The sequence below is a fragment of the Caloenas nicobarica genome, chromosome 11, assembly GCF_036013445.1.
Source record: "Caloenas nicobarica isolate bCalNic1 chromosome 11, bCalNic1.hap1, whole genome shotgun sequence".
NCBI lineage: Eukaryota > Metazoa > Chordata > Aves > Columbiformes > Columbidae > Caloenas > Caloenas nicobarica.
In genome coordinates, this window is record NC_088255.1 from 15,905,839 (window position 1) to 15,921,088 (window position 15,250).

General features: G+C 38.8%; 1 protein-coding gene across 2 annotated transcripts in view; it reads right to left on the reverse strand.

Annotated features, from left to right (window-relative positions):
- ATXN7 (ataxin 7) overlaps positions 1-15,248 on the reverse strand; it is an 87,670-nt gene extending 72,422 nt beyond the window's left edge. For both annotated transcript variants that reach the window (XM_065642456.1, XM_065642452.1), the window contains exon 1: positions 15,190-15,248. The gene's annotated coding sequence lies outside the window, so the exon portion shown is untranslated. The remainder of the gene's footprint in view (positions 1-15,189) is intronic.
- Between the last annotated feature and the right edge of the window lie 2 nt (positions 15,249-15,250).

Below are 15,250 nucleotides of genomic sequence, written 5' to 3' on the forward strand. Positions count from 1 at the left end.
TAAAAAGTAAGTACCAGTTACATGCTTCAAATAGCGATTAGATACTGAACTTCTATAAATACCAACTAAAAAATTGCAGCATCTCAAGATTTCATATAGTTCCTATGTATACCAATATATTTCTCAGAATTACCTAAATATTTGCTATTATTTGTGCAAACACAAATGCAACAGAATATTCAGTGCAAAATATAATAATGGTACAAGTTATTCTGAAACTATTTAAAACATGCACAGGTATAGATAATGAGATAGGGTACAGACAATGAGATGAGAAGGGTCGAATTTAAATAACGTCTTCAATGGAGAAGCAACAACACCTTTCAGATAATTCTAAATAAATTGATTAAAAGCTGCAAAGTAATTACGTACACCAAAGTGCACTTGAGGGGTCTTAACTTTGCCTGCTGTCATTTTCCTTTGCCTAATGGCAACAGGAAAAGATTTGCATTCATTATTTTGCTCAAAAAAACATGTTGTCACTAATTTTAGCTTTATCTTCCAAGAATTTCTCTTTTAACTTGGAAGTCTTCCTTTGCAGTAAGATTAACAATGTCATAAGAAGCCTTTGCATATTGCACTTCAGCTGTTTAAGTACAACCACACAAAGCATGGAACAGACAGGTTAAAAAATTCTTGGCTTCAGAAATAATGAAAAAAATTCTATAAGCAAGTATCTTGTCTTATATTTCAAAACACCTGCATCCTGCAGTATGATTTACTCTACCATTTGAAAGTTCAATCCATAAAACACATTAGCTTACTGTAGCAAACTAATATAAATAAAGACAGTTGAAATTATATTTATATCTTTCTTTAAAAATGGTATTTATATACAGCTGTAGAGAAGAAAAATATATGTTGCACATTTTATGACATAGGAATATTTCATACCAATTACAACTTGTAATCAGAAATACAAACAACAAAAGACTGGAAGCAAGCAATAAGACACTGGACATCAGGATTTTCCATTTTTTTAAATAAATAAAATCCTGATTGGCTCATTTAAAAAGGTGCACAAAGTAAAACAGTATATGTGAAAAACAATATACAAAGGTATAATATAAACATACTTTGCAAGACAGAAAGGCAGAGCTAATCAAGACAATGCAGGGTACATGATTAACATGATTTGCAAAATTTATTACTGAGCTGCTCTGTTAAAGGTAATATTATTCAAACTACACTGTCACAGTTATTGCAGATTAAAGATTTGAAATTAGCTCCTCATGTATATAATTATTGTGAGTGGCTGCATTTTATCTGTCTAATTTTAAATTACTGCAGGCAGATGAAAGTCATCTTAAAATCTGACTCATAATTTAGGTACCATACCACTAACCTTAACAGAGCCGATGGTTCTTACCCAGGTACAACACTATTCTCAATGTAAACAAAGGACACTGGCATGCACCCCAGGCTAAGGATGTCAGCATTTTTCAAACACCTTTCTGACTGTTCCATTTTATGGTGATGCAATATGACCTACATTTTCAATGGCCAAAGAGAGACAGAGAGATAGAAAGGGAGGAGATAGAGAAAAGAAAGACAGACAGACCTTTGCTGTCCTTATCCTCCATTAACTACAGCTTTAACTGTCGCTCATGGGGATGGTAATGTGCAAGAATAAAAGCAGAATGACCTAATGGTAAATTCTGATTGAGAAGCTGAAAGATAGGCCAGCACAAGAAATAACAGCAAGATTTTTTTTCTACAGTTCTGTGAACAAGTACATAGTAATACCCTCAACAGGAAAGAACAGTAGAATCAATAATTTTATAATCAGTTGCCAGTACAAAGCTGGCTGTAATACAGATGCTTATTTTACCACCTTATGTTCCCCATCATGTTCCTACCACTTCATTTCTATGTATTCCCTTTAGATCTCAAAATGAAACACAAAATAATCCACACCATTATCATCATTTTTACAGACAGAGAAATTGAGGAAGCAGGAGTGATTTGCCCACAGTTACCTACCAGGCCCAAGGCAGGGTTAGGAACAAAAAGCATCACTCTTCATTATCCCCACACTCTGCAACCTATTAGGGACTGTGATACCTGTCATCCTAATATATAATCTTGACATAATACCAAAATTATCTCTATCTTGTTTTTCTTGCACATGAACTTCACACAGCAAACTGTACTAGATTGCTGCTAACCCTCAGAAAGCTTCCCCTCACAAACGATACACTGCGTTTCTCAGACTGGCTCTGGAAATGCACTTGACTGTGAATTGTAAAACTTGGCATAAAATGACAGTGGTATTTTTCACCACAAACACGTGAAAATAGAGACCTAAAGCTTTGGTTGATTTCTTATTCTTCTGTAACTATAGCACCTTTCCTTTCAAAAATCTGTAGTTTTCCACAGTTAAACTAGTACATTAAAAAATTAAAAGCTTGTGGCTTGTTGCATTAAGCAAAAATCAAGTTCTGATTTTTAGTTACTCTTTTTTACTGGAAAAAATGTCCTTCAGACTGTTTGCAAAGCACTTAAAGGATCACAACCCCTTGACTAATGCCAGTAATTAATACAAACAATATAACTGTAAATAATTTTCTGATTATTGAAGCTGAAGGCCAAAACTTGATCTTAAGTATACTTCCACAAATCCAGAATGACTTCAGCACTTTCCAAAGAGTTTCTTGGGATTTGCACATACATAAACAAGACCGTAACTTGATATTGTTTTTGAAATCAGAGATCAATCAAATGTATAGATTAAGTCTTGGTTTTGAACTGTATTTATTATAACGATAGCTTTCTTATCAGGTGGTATTCATCTCATGAAGTGCAATCACCCCCACACAGCAAGTGCTGAGAAACTTGTTCCTTCGCTTGAGTGCTGCTGCCTTTTCTACCTGCAATGTTACATCAAACTGTTTAGTAGTGACGAGTTAGGAAGGCAAACAGCACCGATACGGAGAAAGGGAGAGAAAAAACTTAAAGCCCATCCTACTTGAAAGAGGAGAGGCAGAGTGGAGAGTCAGGAGACAGATTTCTAACAGGTATGAAGGAAAATAATTACCTGTAAAATGATGGGAAGGAGTTTAGAAAGTAAGAGGAGAGGATGGAGACTGCAACAGGAGGATGGGCGGATAGGGGGTGGTGGAAGACACAATGTCTTAAGCAAAAAGAGAACTATTTCTCCAACAACACATGCCCATGAGACTGTGAGGAAATCCTCATTTGATTAAATGAGATTACAGTCACACATTCCTCCACCCCTATTATCCCTGGTTGCACCTTGGCCAACCTACTTCACTCTTTGAAACTGAATTTAGTGGGAAACTAGTATTTCTTCCATTATAAAAAAAAAATATTTCTGTTAATCTAGGACAAGAGTCTTACTGATATAAAAGAAATATGTTAATTATTGTCAGCATTACTAAAGCTTGCTTTTGTGAATGTTTCACTGCAACACTTTCTCAGTTTCTCTCTTTTCTTTTTTTCTCTTCCTTTCTTCATAGTCTCTCTGTTGCAGTTCAGCAGGGAGAGAAGCTGCGGTGACACTTTTATTGCTGTCCAGCACCATAAAAATTCCAACCAGAGAAGCAAACCAGTTCAGAGACTTGCAGGGTCCAACCCTGAGTGCTCCTTCCCTTTGCCCACCAGTGACTGTCACCTGGAGATGGAGCACACGGCCTCGCAGGAGACACAGGACTGGTAAGGAGATAGAGAAAAATTACAGAGCAGTGAGAGAAATTATAATCCCAGTCAAAAAAACCCAAGAACTCACACTCTAGAAAGCTGCAACTAGCTTAAAAAATTAAATTATTTGGGTTTTCCTTCTTATGCCTTCTGACTCATGAGCATCTGGCCCATGGCTCCCTGCTTTTCTCCGTTTTTGGAGAACATAATTGCATTTTGTTATAAACACTTAAGTTGTACATATGCGGAAAATATTTATAAAATAGCACTATACTGTTTTGCAAGTAAATCCTGGTTGTTTGCTAGGGAATGTGCTAGGCCATGCTAAGAAACGGAATACAAAGTTTCATCACTGGCTGAAGATGCAACAGTCACCTTTCAAAGACTACCTGTGTAAAAACGCTGATGAAGCTTTAACACTAATGACATTAGTGATACTGATGAGATCAAAAACATCTTTCTTGTGGCATGAAACTTAAAAACCTTAACATTTTCTTTTTAAGAAATACATTCATACTCACCCAAATATAGTAGTGGCTCAAGCCCACCCAAGCCAATTCTGACACACTGTGAATTTGACACATTTATATACTATATTAATTCACAGCTGTTTATTACACTATATAAAAATCATATCTTTTTATACCAACTGCTACTTATGTAGCTATTAATAGGGCACTCAATAGTCAAGCGTTAATCTAACAACCACTAGATACTCTTTAACTGAACAAAAGGAAGGATCTTTTGGTTATTATTTACCTGGAGAATATAATCATTTGCATTTTTACATATTCCCAGCAGCAGTTACCTTCTCTGCAAACCACACACAGATATGAAGCCACAGCTGTGTAAGCATACTCTTTAGCTATTAAATGATTAGCTATGGCTAATAATGTCTTGTGAAGAAATCAGTTCTCCAGCTTCCTCACTCTTCTGCTCACGGTCAAGAAAACTGCTAATGAAGCATTATAAAAACACAAGATTTCTTCTCACATTTACCGTTGCAGTAGACACATAACCTCCACATCACACAGCATACCTCCTCTTACTGCTAGTTCCACTAAGAAATTAGTTTTTCCTAAGGGGATACATATTCACAGATAAAATTAAATTAAATGGGATTACAAAGCTCGCTATTGAACATGACTACCTACGTACGAACCAAATGTCAAGCTGTAGTCTATTGAATCCAACAGTTTCTGACCTCGTGCATGCACGCAGCCAGCTGGAACAACTGCTCGTTCTGATGCACGCTCCAGCCACACTGCTTCCCCACAAGCCACTCCACAAACCCTCTTAGTTTTCTCAAGTAGAATAACAATTCTATAACTGGCCTGAATGCAACATTACAGTAGAGAAGGGTATTTAAACAGGAGGAGGATGGGCTATAGCATCGTCTTGGAGGATGACATGCAAGAAACACCCCCCAAAAAACAAACTCATTAAAAAATATAACCTTTACATTACATCTACCATAGCCATTCTTATAGATATAACAAATTCAAGATGAAACAGAATTGCTAAACAGGTCACAGAGGTGGAAAATAGGTTTCAGCATGTATCAGTCTTGTACTCTGATCTCATTAAAATCCCTGTAATGTGTAGTTAGAGATCCGTTAACAAAAGCAGGGATGGAAGGAACCTCCAAAGGTCAGACAGTCCATCACTCAGCCCCAGGACATGACAAATAAACTGTCTGGTGGGAACAACACAGGTGATCGAACCTGTTCTGATGGACCTCAGGCAATGGAAGCACCGCTGTCCCCGCAGGTGATAGCTCCATTTCAATACTTCCACTAGAAAACTGAGTTTGTCCATCCTGACTCCTCACTGCTGCAATTTGATCTCTTTCTTTCCCCACCGGCCACGAGCCCCCCGCTTCGCAATGCTCTTGAATACACCTGTCTTCTCATTCAGTCCTCTCTTAAGCTAAGGAATTACATCTTTCTGGCACTTCTTTATTCATCATGTTTTTAGATCTTTAAGCAATTGCACTGGCATCTCCACTCTTCCTCTTTCCTAATTTCATTCAATACAGACTTTGTTTTCCTGCACGCATGCAGTTAATTAATACTTTACTTCAAAACCAAAGCAGACCAAGCAGTCTGATTTTCACAAACTCGGGATCCTTCACAATGTAGATAATTTTTTGGTCTAAAAAAGGTTTAGGAAGATCAGCTGTAACACAGTAGGCACTCCTTTCATATGTAGTGTTTTGTACTTACAAATAAACCGAGCAAAAGAAGATGTGATATTCCTATCACTTCAAAAATTCAAGTCATATTCCTGAGATAATAAAATGTCATTATTATGGTGTGAGCACAAATATAAAAAGGAGGTTGGCCCCATTGCCCTGTGGTAAAACTATAGACATTCCTGTTGACATCAGAGATGGTGCACAAAAAAAAAGCTGGTGAAGAACAAGAAACACAGAAAAATATTCGCAAAATGGCAAGAAAAATAAAAAGTCAAAAATTAATCTGAAAACATCAAAGTACATCTTTGCAAAATATGACCATATGAAAGAGAGCTTTTTCTTTTATGTATCGTCCAATATTACATACAATGTGCATAAACTCTCAACAGTTATGTTTTCTATTTTTGAAGTATTTATATTTCTAAAGAAAATATTACTCAAACTTTAAACTCTTTTCTTCTCAACATTCTTCTTGATGAAGACACTTGCCTTGGAAGATCTTTGACTTGACATCAGATGATTTTTGGCAAAAGAGATCACAGAATTTCCAGTGACTCTTTTCCTGCTTTCTCAGAGCCTAGTAAAGTCTGTCTGGGCCCTGCTGACAACTGGATTAGCCGAAATCATTCTTCTTTAACTACAGTGACACATAGTTAAGGTAATAAAAAAATCACATTTTGATGTGAATTATTGTAATGTGTTTCTCAGCCACAACAAACAGTCCTGTACCCTTCCCAAACCTACTAGAAGCTGTCTTGTGCCAGGGGTACCTGTTACTTTTTTTTCCCCAAGCAATGTCAGTATTGCAGCTGCTTAAAAGACATCACCTGCACAGAAGCCAAGAGAGAACAACTGCTTATTTAAAGATGACTGTACTTGCCGAATAAGTTTAAGAGGCCTCTTCAAAGGAGCAATACATTCTCACAGCATCCGTCTCCACAGAGGAGCAACAAGGAGATCCACTACCAGAACAAAGGCAGAGAACCGCAATTCTACTCACTGATAAAAGCAGAAAGAGAAGAAAATGTAGATCGCAAAATAGCTGTCTTAGATTTGCAAAATCTCTGTGACAAATTTAGTAGGCCAGCCCTAGAAATACAATGGGGAACAGATTCTATAAAGAGGCAATTACAAATAAAGAAGATTTGATAAGAATAATCCAGTCATTAAGAAACTCGTTACCTGTATTATCATCATATTACAAGTCTATGCCAACGTTTGAGAGGAGTAGTAAAGTTCAAAGCTTGTCCAAGAGCTTGCAAGATCAGGACAGAATTCTTTAACATATACATTTGAAAACAGCAGCTCTTGAGCTATTTCCTTCCATTTGTCTGATGACAAAAAGTACAGTTACAGTCAGTTGCTCCTGTTTGTGCAAGTATTTCACATAACCTGGGAAAGAAAAGCTTTACCAGAAAACCTGACTGTAAATATCCTCCTATTCTAATCCTAGCAAAGTGGCTGCAGCTCAAGTGCAATTTAGGTATTTTTAAAATTAAATTTCAAATTCACTACATTTTAAAAAATACTATATGTTTATTTTAATATACATGTGCACAATTTTATTTCAGGATGTTTTATTGTTCAACACCATCCTAACTTCACATATATATGTATATAAATATATATATATACACAGAGAGAGAGAGAGAGCAAAAACCACAAACAGATCTCAAAAACGGAAAAAAAACAACCTGCAACTGTCAAAGTGACACTGAAATGAAACTGAAGGGAAAATATTTGCAATGAACGACTAAATCACAGGTGCATACTTGTAGTTGTTATTAGCATAGCTTTGTTTTACTCGCATCTCTTACAAGCCAATCTTTATTCATCTAAGTTATAAAATCCAATTTATCTGCCTTGCCTCTTTATTAGTTCAATTCTCTCCATGTATAATCGACATTTAAACTTTTATTAAAATAAAGGCAAAAGGCAGAGGACCAAAAAGAAGTCCTTGTGGTTTTCAGACATTCTGCACTAACATTTTGCAAAAGAAAAAACAACAAGCAAACCTGAATGCTTGTTTATACCAAGTCTCTACTAAAACATTATTATAAGAAAAGTTATCTTGCAAGTTTTGTAAATGCTATCAAGAGAAACAACATTTCGGGCTTAATGTTTTGGACACACATATAACCGCTTTCATATCTCAACTGAAAATATACATGCATATATGAATACATGAATATATATACACACTTTACAGACAACGTATTTTGTGTCCAATTTATCTTTTTCCCAATGTTTGACATTAATTTTTCTATTTACCTTTTGCAACTCACCAAAACAGTTTACGAAGAAGATTATTTTATCGTACATTTTTTTTTCCTGTTTGCCTATACTTTTCAACTCCAAATTCTATCCCTGCTTGCAAATAAAATTTGGAAATCACCAGGAAGGCACTCACACATCTTTGAACAGAATCTGGCCTGCAATGCAAAAATTATCTTGCATGTTCTTCTCTTGCACTTCCAAACCTACTAGTTTGCTTTTATGGATTATTTCCTTGAACGCCTTAGTCCTCAGTTGTTTAATATTTTCTGTGTTGGGCTATGCCATCATGTTCAGTCCCTCTTCCTGACAGCAACACCACCTCATACTAGTCAAGAGCCTGGTGATTACAAAGTTCACTCTGATGGAAAGAATTAGGGGCATTAATCCCCTCAGGAAGGAGGAGAGCTGGGCTGAAGTCTCCCATACATGTGGCGAGCAGCCTAGCGGCTAACAGCTGTGCTAATGACGGAAAGGGAACCAGAACCGTTCCCACCTCCCGGGTTTTGAAAGCGAAGATTGACCTTTGCTCCCTTTTTTGAAAGAAAGGGCTTATGATCCTAATTTCAAGAGAGCGTGAATCCAAAATGCTCCCTAGAGAAAGGTGCTTAGCCCTGGATATTGGCAGGATTTAAGCACATTCCTACTTCGGCGCCTGAGTAGAAAACGCACAGATTCATCATCCCCTTTCGAGCCGCGCTGGCTGGTATGATTTTAATGAAACACCAGCAAATATTAAAGCATTTGGCTCTCCCCACCTTCATGGGAACACCACCCAACTGGCCTCAGCCAGCCCAACCTTCCCTTTGGTACAACCAGCCTGAGAAAGGTGAGGAAATGTCATCACCTGGATCTGCCCCTCTGGACCTGAGCGTCTCTGCTGGGAAGGACCAGTTATCTTCTCTACATACATCTCTTGCAGTATTTCTTTAAACCACCTGCTTTGACGGCAACTGAAGCAATAGTTTACATTGTAAATGTACATCTGGCTGACTCAAAAGACAAAAAGAAACTGAGGAGAGTGTACCTTCTTCCTAAGGCCGCAGCTTCTCTTTGGGGGTTTATCCCGCTTCCAGTCACTATTGATAGGATAACGATTGTCTGAAACAAAGTTCAGTGTTTTCAATCAGCATATGACATACTAAAACCCAAAACTGAGCAGGCGTCACCAAAGCATGCGACCATGCCTCCGATTATTTCTGTTTCACTGCTCAGGCTTGTATTTCACTCAGAAATCAGGGGTGAGGACAGGCTTCAGTGTATCATGTTTTATGGGAACTGTAAACTGTAGCTGTGCTTAAACACTACCCACTGACAGAGTTACTCTATTAAAAGAAAATAAACTATAAAATAATCCAAAGCAAAACATAAACCCAATATAAAAGGAGAAACATATGTTTATCGATATAGACCTGATACTCTTTTTCTTCATCTTCTGGGACAGAAGCATTTCTTCTGACATCTCTCCATGACGCAGCCATGCTCAAAGCCTGTAAAATTTCTGGGTCTTCTTTTACAGATTTGGACTGCTTTAAAAAAAAAAACGAAACAAAACAAGCCCAACCAACCAACTTTTATTAAAATTTGAAAAGCTGACTCAGAAGCTGCGCAATAGCTCTGGTTCAGCTTTCTTAGCCAAGTCAAAGCATCTGGCCACGTGATTCAGAAAACACCGCTCTGAAGTTGGGCAAGAGCTGCTTTCCACAGGAGGAAATGCCCCTTTTCCCTTGTAATCCCTGTGCAAAATTTCCTCAGTAGCACTAACAGTTATTTATTTAAACATGATACAAGTAAATATGATATTCACAACTCACTTATTGTTAATCCAATGTTTCAACTGACAGTTAAATACATTTAGTACTTGGCCTGATGCCAACAAAGACAAATTCTTCTTCTTGGTCAGTGTTAAAACCTCATTCAATATCTGCCTCTTCCTCTGAAACCTCTGGCACGCCACTGATGATCATCAGGGCACAATGCACATGCTACCAAACCCATGAAGGACTGGGGAAGGAAAAATAAAAATATGCTCTTGTTCATGAAAAAAAAAAAAAAAGCCACACTGAAAACATCCTGCCAACAAACCAAGAGGGTACTAGATAGCTGAGTAATCCTGTCAAAAACAATTCCAAAAGAATAGGAGGCTGCTTCCTTACAAAATACGTGAAAAGCTACCCTAAAACTACCTGGCAGTCGTTTTAAATCACAGAGTGTGGGATCTTCGAGGCATTGCACAGGCAGCTGAAGTCTATGGTGTCAGTGATTTTTAGATTAAAAGAAAAATCTAACCATCCAATCTGTCTTGCAGCAGTTTCATGACACTGAGTTTCATGAGAGACCTGTTAAAACACCTTGACTTTCTCGCCAGGTGGGAACCTACCAAGTCACTGGAACCAGGCACCACAACCCCGTGTAGCGCTTCTAACGTCCGATAATTCCCCCACCTCAATTAAAGCACATTTGACAGACACACAAGGCGTGTTTTCATTCACTGGGAGCATTCCTGCATCTGTAAGGTCAGTTTTCTACACCGAATACCTAAATTTCCAGTATCATGTCGTTTCAGCTGGAGTTTGACAAGCTTTAAAAAATTAGTGACAGATCACCTTCAATGTACGATAGTTGATCTTCAAGCTTCATATATGTTCAGTAGGATCCAGATATGAAATGTGCAAAGCTGTTACATAATTCCTGTGAAGTTACCTGTAAAAGTGCAATATCAGAATGCCACCTGTATAATCTAGATTAACCAAGAGACAGGGCCTTTTACATAGGAAAAAATTATTAAAAGGACCATGCAGCACTATTTTTTTTTAAATTACCAAGTTAAGCTTTTGTCTCTCTTCACAAGAAAATCAGTAGTAAAAAAGTATCAACAAGCATTCTAACAAGCAAAGTATTTCCAGGACTTGTACTTTGCAAAGTACTTTGGTCAAAAATTCTGGAATTTTACATGCTTCTTTGAGTTACAAAGTGAAAAATAATTTTAAAAAAAAATCCTGTAGCCTACAACTTGCAGTCACATTATTATCTGATAGGAGTCTGGTTTTCAAAGTGCAGTATTAACAGTACGTTTAATCAATCTTGGTAATGCAGGCAGCAGACAACAAAATCGATTACCGTTTGGATAATAAAATATTGCATTTTTAAATTATTGTTATTGTTACTACAGTCGCAACAAGTATTTTCACTCTCCCTTCTCTCGTTACATTGTAATTCTATGAAAATGTGCTGGCTCTGCAGAAAAAACAAGGGTCCATGTTAGGAAAGCTTTTTACAAGGCTAAGAAAGAACCACATTGCTCATGATCTGAAAAAGAAGAAGAAGAAACAAAAAAAGAATAGAAACCCTATTACTTTTTTACCCCAGTCACTGGCTTGAAAAATTTCAGTTTTATTATCTAAATATCTGCAGAACTAGACAACCAGTGTCTAAGAATTTTTACAGAACGAGATGACAAGCTCTTGAAATACTGATGCTGGTTTTCAGTAAACGTCGAGGCTAAAAAAGACTGCAAAGAAAATACAACACTCTAACATCATTTAAAATGAGAAAACAGGGTGACACCAATAGTTTAGCTTGATATCATTCTTGCACAAAATCATGGTACACAATCAACAGAAAAATAAAGGATAGTGGCAAAAAGTAACGCTAAACATAGGCTTACAGAAAATAGGTCTCGCTAAATAAATTTGGTATGGCTTCCTGACAAGAATATAGGTTGGACTGGTTAAAAATACCTTGTAGTTTCTGACCTGCTATTCTTAGATCTCTGTAAGATTTAGTGCCACACAACAGTCTGATTTAGAAGTTATTCAACACGAAGAAAACCTGGAATTCAAAACCACCTTATAAATTATTAGGGAGGCTTAGGAAAAATATTTTAAATCCACCTCATCAATAGTTAAAGTTGTTTTCTTAGCTCTAAAAATCATAGCTCATTATAGCCTGGAATACTATAAAAAGCTTCTTCCCCTTTAACTTCTTCTGTAGTTGGAAAAAACTATATAAATACACAGTTAAAGAAAAGGGGAGGAGGTATAAAGTCACTTTAAACTTTGCCCTTCATAGATTTTTTTTTTTTAAGGAAATAAAACTTCAACATTAACAGATTTCCTCAATTGAAAAAAAAAATCTGGTGTACTTAAAAGCCATTTTCAGCAAAGAAAGGATACTGATGAAAAATCTGAGCCAGTTCCACACACATGTAACATCTTGCAGTACTAAACTCACCTAAGCTTATACTTCCTGTATCCGGAGTCACCTGGAAACATTACTGAGGATCATTTAACACTTTTGACAAGGATAGCTGTGCAACCAATTATTATGTATAAGCTGCTTCAGGGTCTTACCATATGGTACACATAAAAGAATTCAAGGGAAGAGGGAAAACTACACCACGTTTAGCTTGGTGGAAAGCTTGCACGCACAGGTACTTATTTCAAAAAAACCTGGCACGGAGAAAGGTGCCATACCCTGTGCAAGGCTTTTTTTTCCTGTTGCATGAATCTCCAATACTGATGCCTCAAGGAAAGTCCAATGCTATTCAGTATTTCTGCCAGTCAGTTGAAGGATTACATAAAAGACTGTAGCTGATACAATCTGCACAGAATACACGGACTGGTGAAGGACAAATAAAGAAGAGGGGGTCAACTCTGCTCCAGAGATCTGCATCGCACATGACACTGAATTAAAGGACAAAACATGCTTGTGTACAGCCCAGTGCAACACACACTCCATACAGGTGAAACAAGGGTTGTTTCTTGCTTACAAATCAGGAACCCTACTTGGAAATTGACAGAAGACTCCAAATTGAAAGAAGACTCCAAAGACCTAGTGAATACTCTAATGCTTATAGAAATCCAGCAAGGTGGAACTGGCTTCCTGGGCAGAAACATCTCGTAGATGTTTAAAATGGCAACAGAGAACACGAAACTGAACATTTATTACATCAATACGTAGCCTTAGCCTCAATGATGTATTTACCAAGTTCTACTTCCCATTTGAAAAGAGAAAAGTTAATGAACATTGATGATGCCTGAAAGCCCTGTCTTAAAAAGAAACATAATGGCTCTGTTTCCTGAATTGTTCTTATGAGCCTAAGACCCAGAACAAAGAATTTGCAAGAATCTTGTAATTAGTAACACATATGAAGATAAGAACAGTGCAAAAGTCATTAAATATTATTAACTAATCATATGGGCTACTGTATTCTAAATTAATTACTCAAGGACTATCTATTTGTCATTGTGGAGAGTTTAATAAGACTATCTGACCAACACTGGAATGATGAACAAAAAGCGAGAAAAGATTATATTGGATTAAGTGACAGAAAATAACACTAAAGTATTCTAACATGACTAAATAAATAATTGTGGATTTTCACTTACACTAGTCTTCAGTTCAGATCAACTTTTCTCCGTGGTAGAAACAGAAAGGACTCAGAAAATTGAAGGAGCTCAGAGAAGAGCAAAAAAATATTAAGTCTTGATAAGAGCAGATGCTTAAGACTTCCAAGAGGTTATCAGTGGGTAAAGAGGGAAAGGCAACAACAAATGGTACTGTGTAAAATTTGTGTAGAGAAGTTCAGCTAAATCTTTTTCTCACTCTGTGCCAAAACAAAAGGCCTAGAGCACAGTGACCAAAGCCTTAGGAAAAACAAAGGTTTTTGTCAAACCAACTATATTAAATGGTAACAAATTCAGAGTTCATAAGAGCGAGGGGTTTTAACAGCGCATACATAGCTTATGAATTCATGGCCTGTTCTTTGGTCCAAACTTTGTGTAACTGAATAGAGAGTTATGTTTTCACATAAAATTATATCACCCACAAATCACATAATAATACATAAAAATTTCAAGAACACGAATCACTTATCCAGGTTTTCTATGTTGGAAACTCTTAATTCTCAAAAGTTCAGGTGAGGTTTAATGACCTCTCCCTGCAATGCTTTCCCAATAGCATCTTCCAAAGAATCTGTCCAGTTGCCTATTGAAGACAAAGTACTGGCTTGAAACAACCTATAAATCCCTAGTTTTTAAATGCCGCTATCCAGAACAAAACAAGCACCTTGTAATCACTCACAGCTCTAAAACCAGGAAAGCACAGGTTACAGAACACACCTACTTTGTTCTTTTCTTACCCCGATCTTGTCCAGGACCCTAAAATTACAAATGCAAGGTGCTTTGCAGAACAAGCTACTTAAGTGTCCAAACCAAAACGAAGAGGGGACATGAGGGTGTCAGGCTCTGGGCATATGTCTCATGCACTATGACATGTACCACGGTAACATTGCCAGCTTTAGCACTGCCCAGGTATCAAAGTCTGTGGACTAAAACCCTAAAACTCAACACTTGGTATTGGTAACACCTTAATATATCTTCTCTCTAGACACCTCTAGCCTTTTTTTCCAGTGCCAGCTTAGTTTTTCAGGGTAGGAAGAAACAACTTTTGCTCCCACCCACTTGTGACAGCCAAACTCCCCAGGAAACGTATCAGAATGATGATTTTTGGCACACCCCGGGCCCTGCTGCTCGTCTTCCCAGCATGGAGTGGGGACGATCGGAAGGGTGGCCCAGGGCAGCCAGCCCGGCTCCCTCACACCTGCACCACATCCTCCGCACCCTCGCTAGAGAGCGGGACCGCAGGGCTGGTGCCCCCGCTCCCTCCAGCCACGGGGACCAGCCAGCACCCTCACAACGCCATCGCCTCGGTGCTGAGCGCCACGGAGGGACGGGCCACCTGTTCCCCTGCGCCGCCACCACCACCATCGTGGGGCCGAGGCCGTGCGGGAGCCCAGCGAGGGCAGGATGGGGCCGCCAAGGGCCATGGCGGGTGGCCCCGGGAGGACGCTCTGAGGCGGGAGCGTGGCAGAAGGGCAGCCCAGGGGCAGCCCGGGCGCACCCCGGCCCGGCACTTCGAGGGCAAGGGAGCATGTGCCGGGGGCATGGCGGGGCGGCCCGGGCGGGGGGCGGCGGGGCCGGGGGCGCGGTGGCGGGGGCGGGGAGGTGGAGCCTGGCTGCGGGGACCGCCGCTTCCCTCCCCCGTCGGCCCCTCACCTGGCGGGGCCGCCCCTCGCCAGGGGGCCGGTTCCACGCGGGGCGCAGGCCTCGCCCGCCG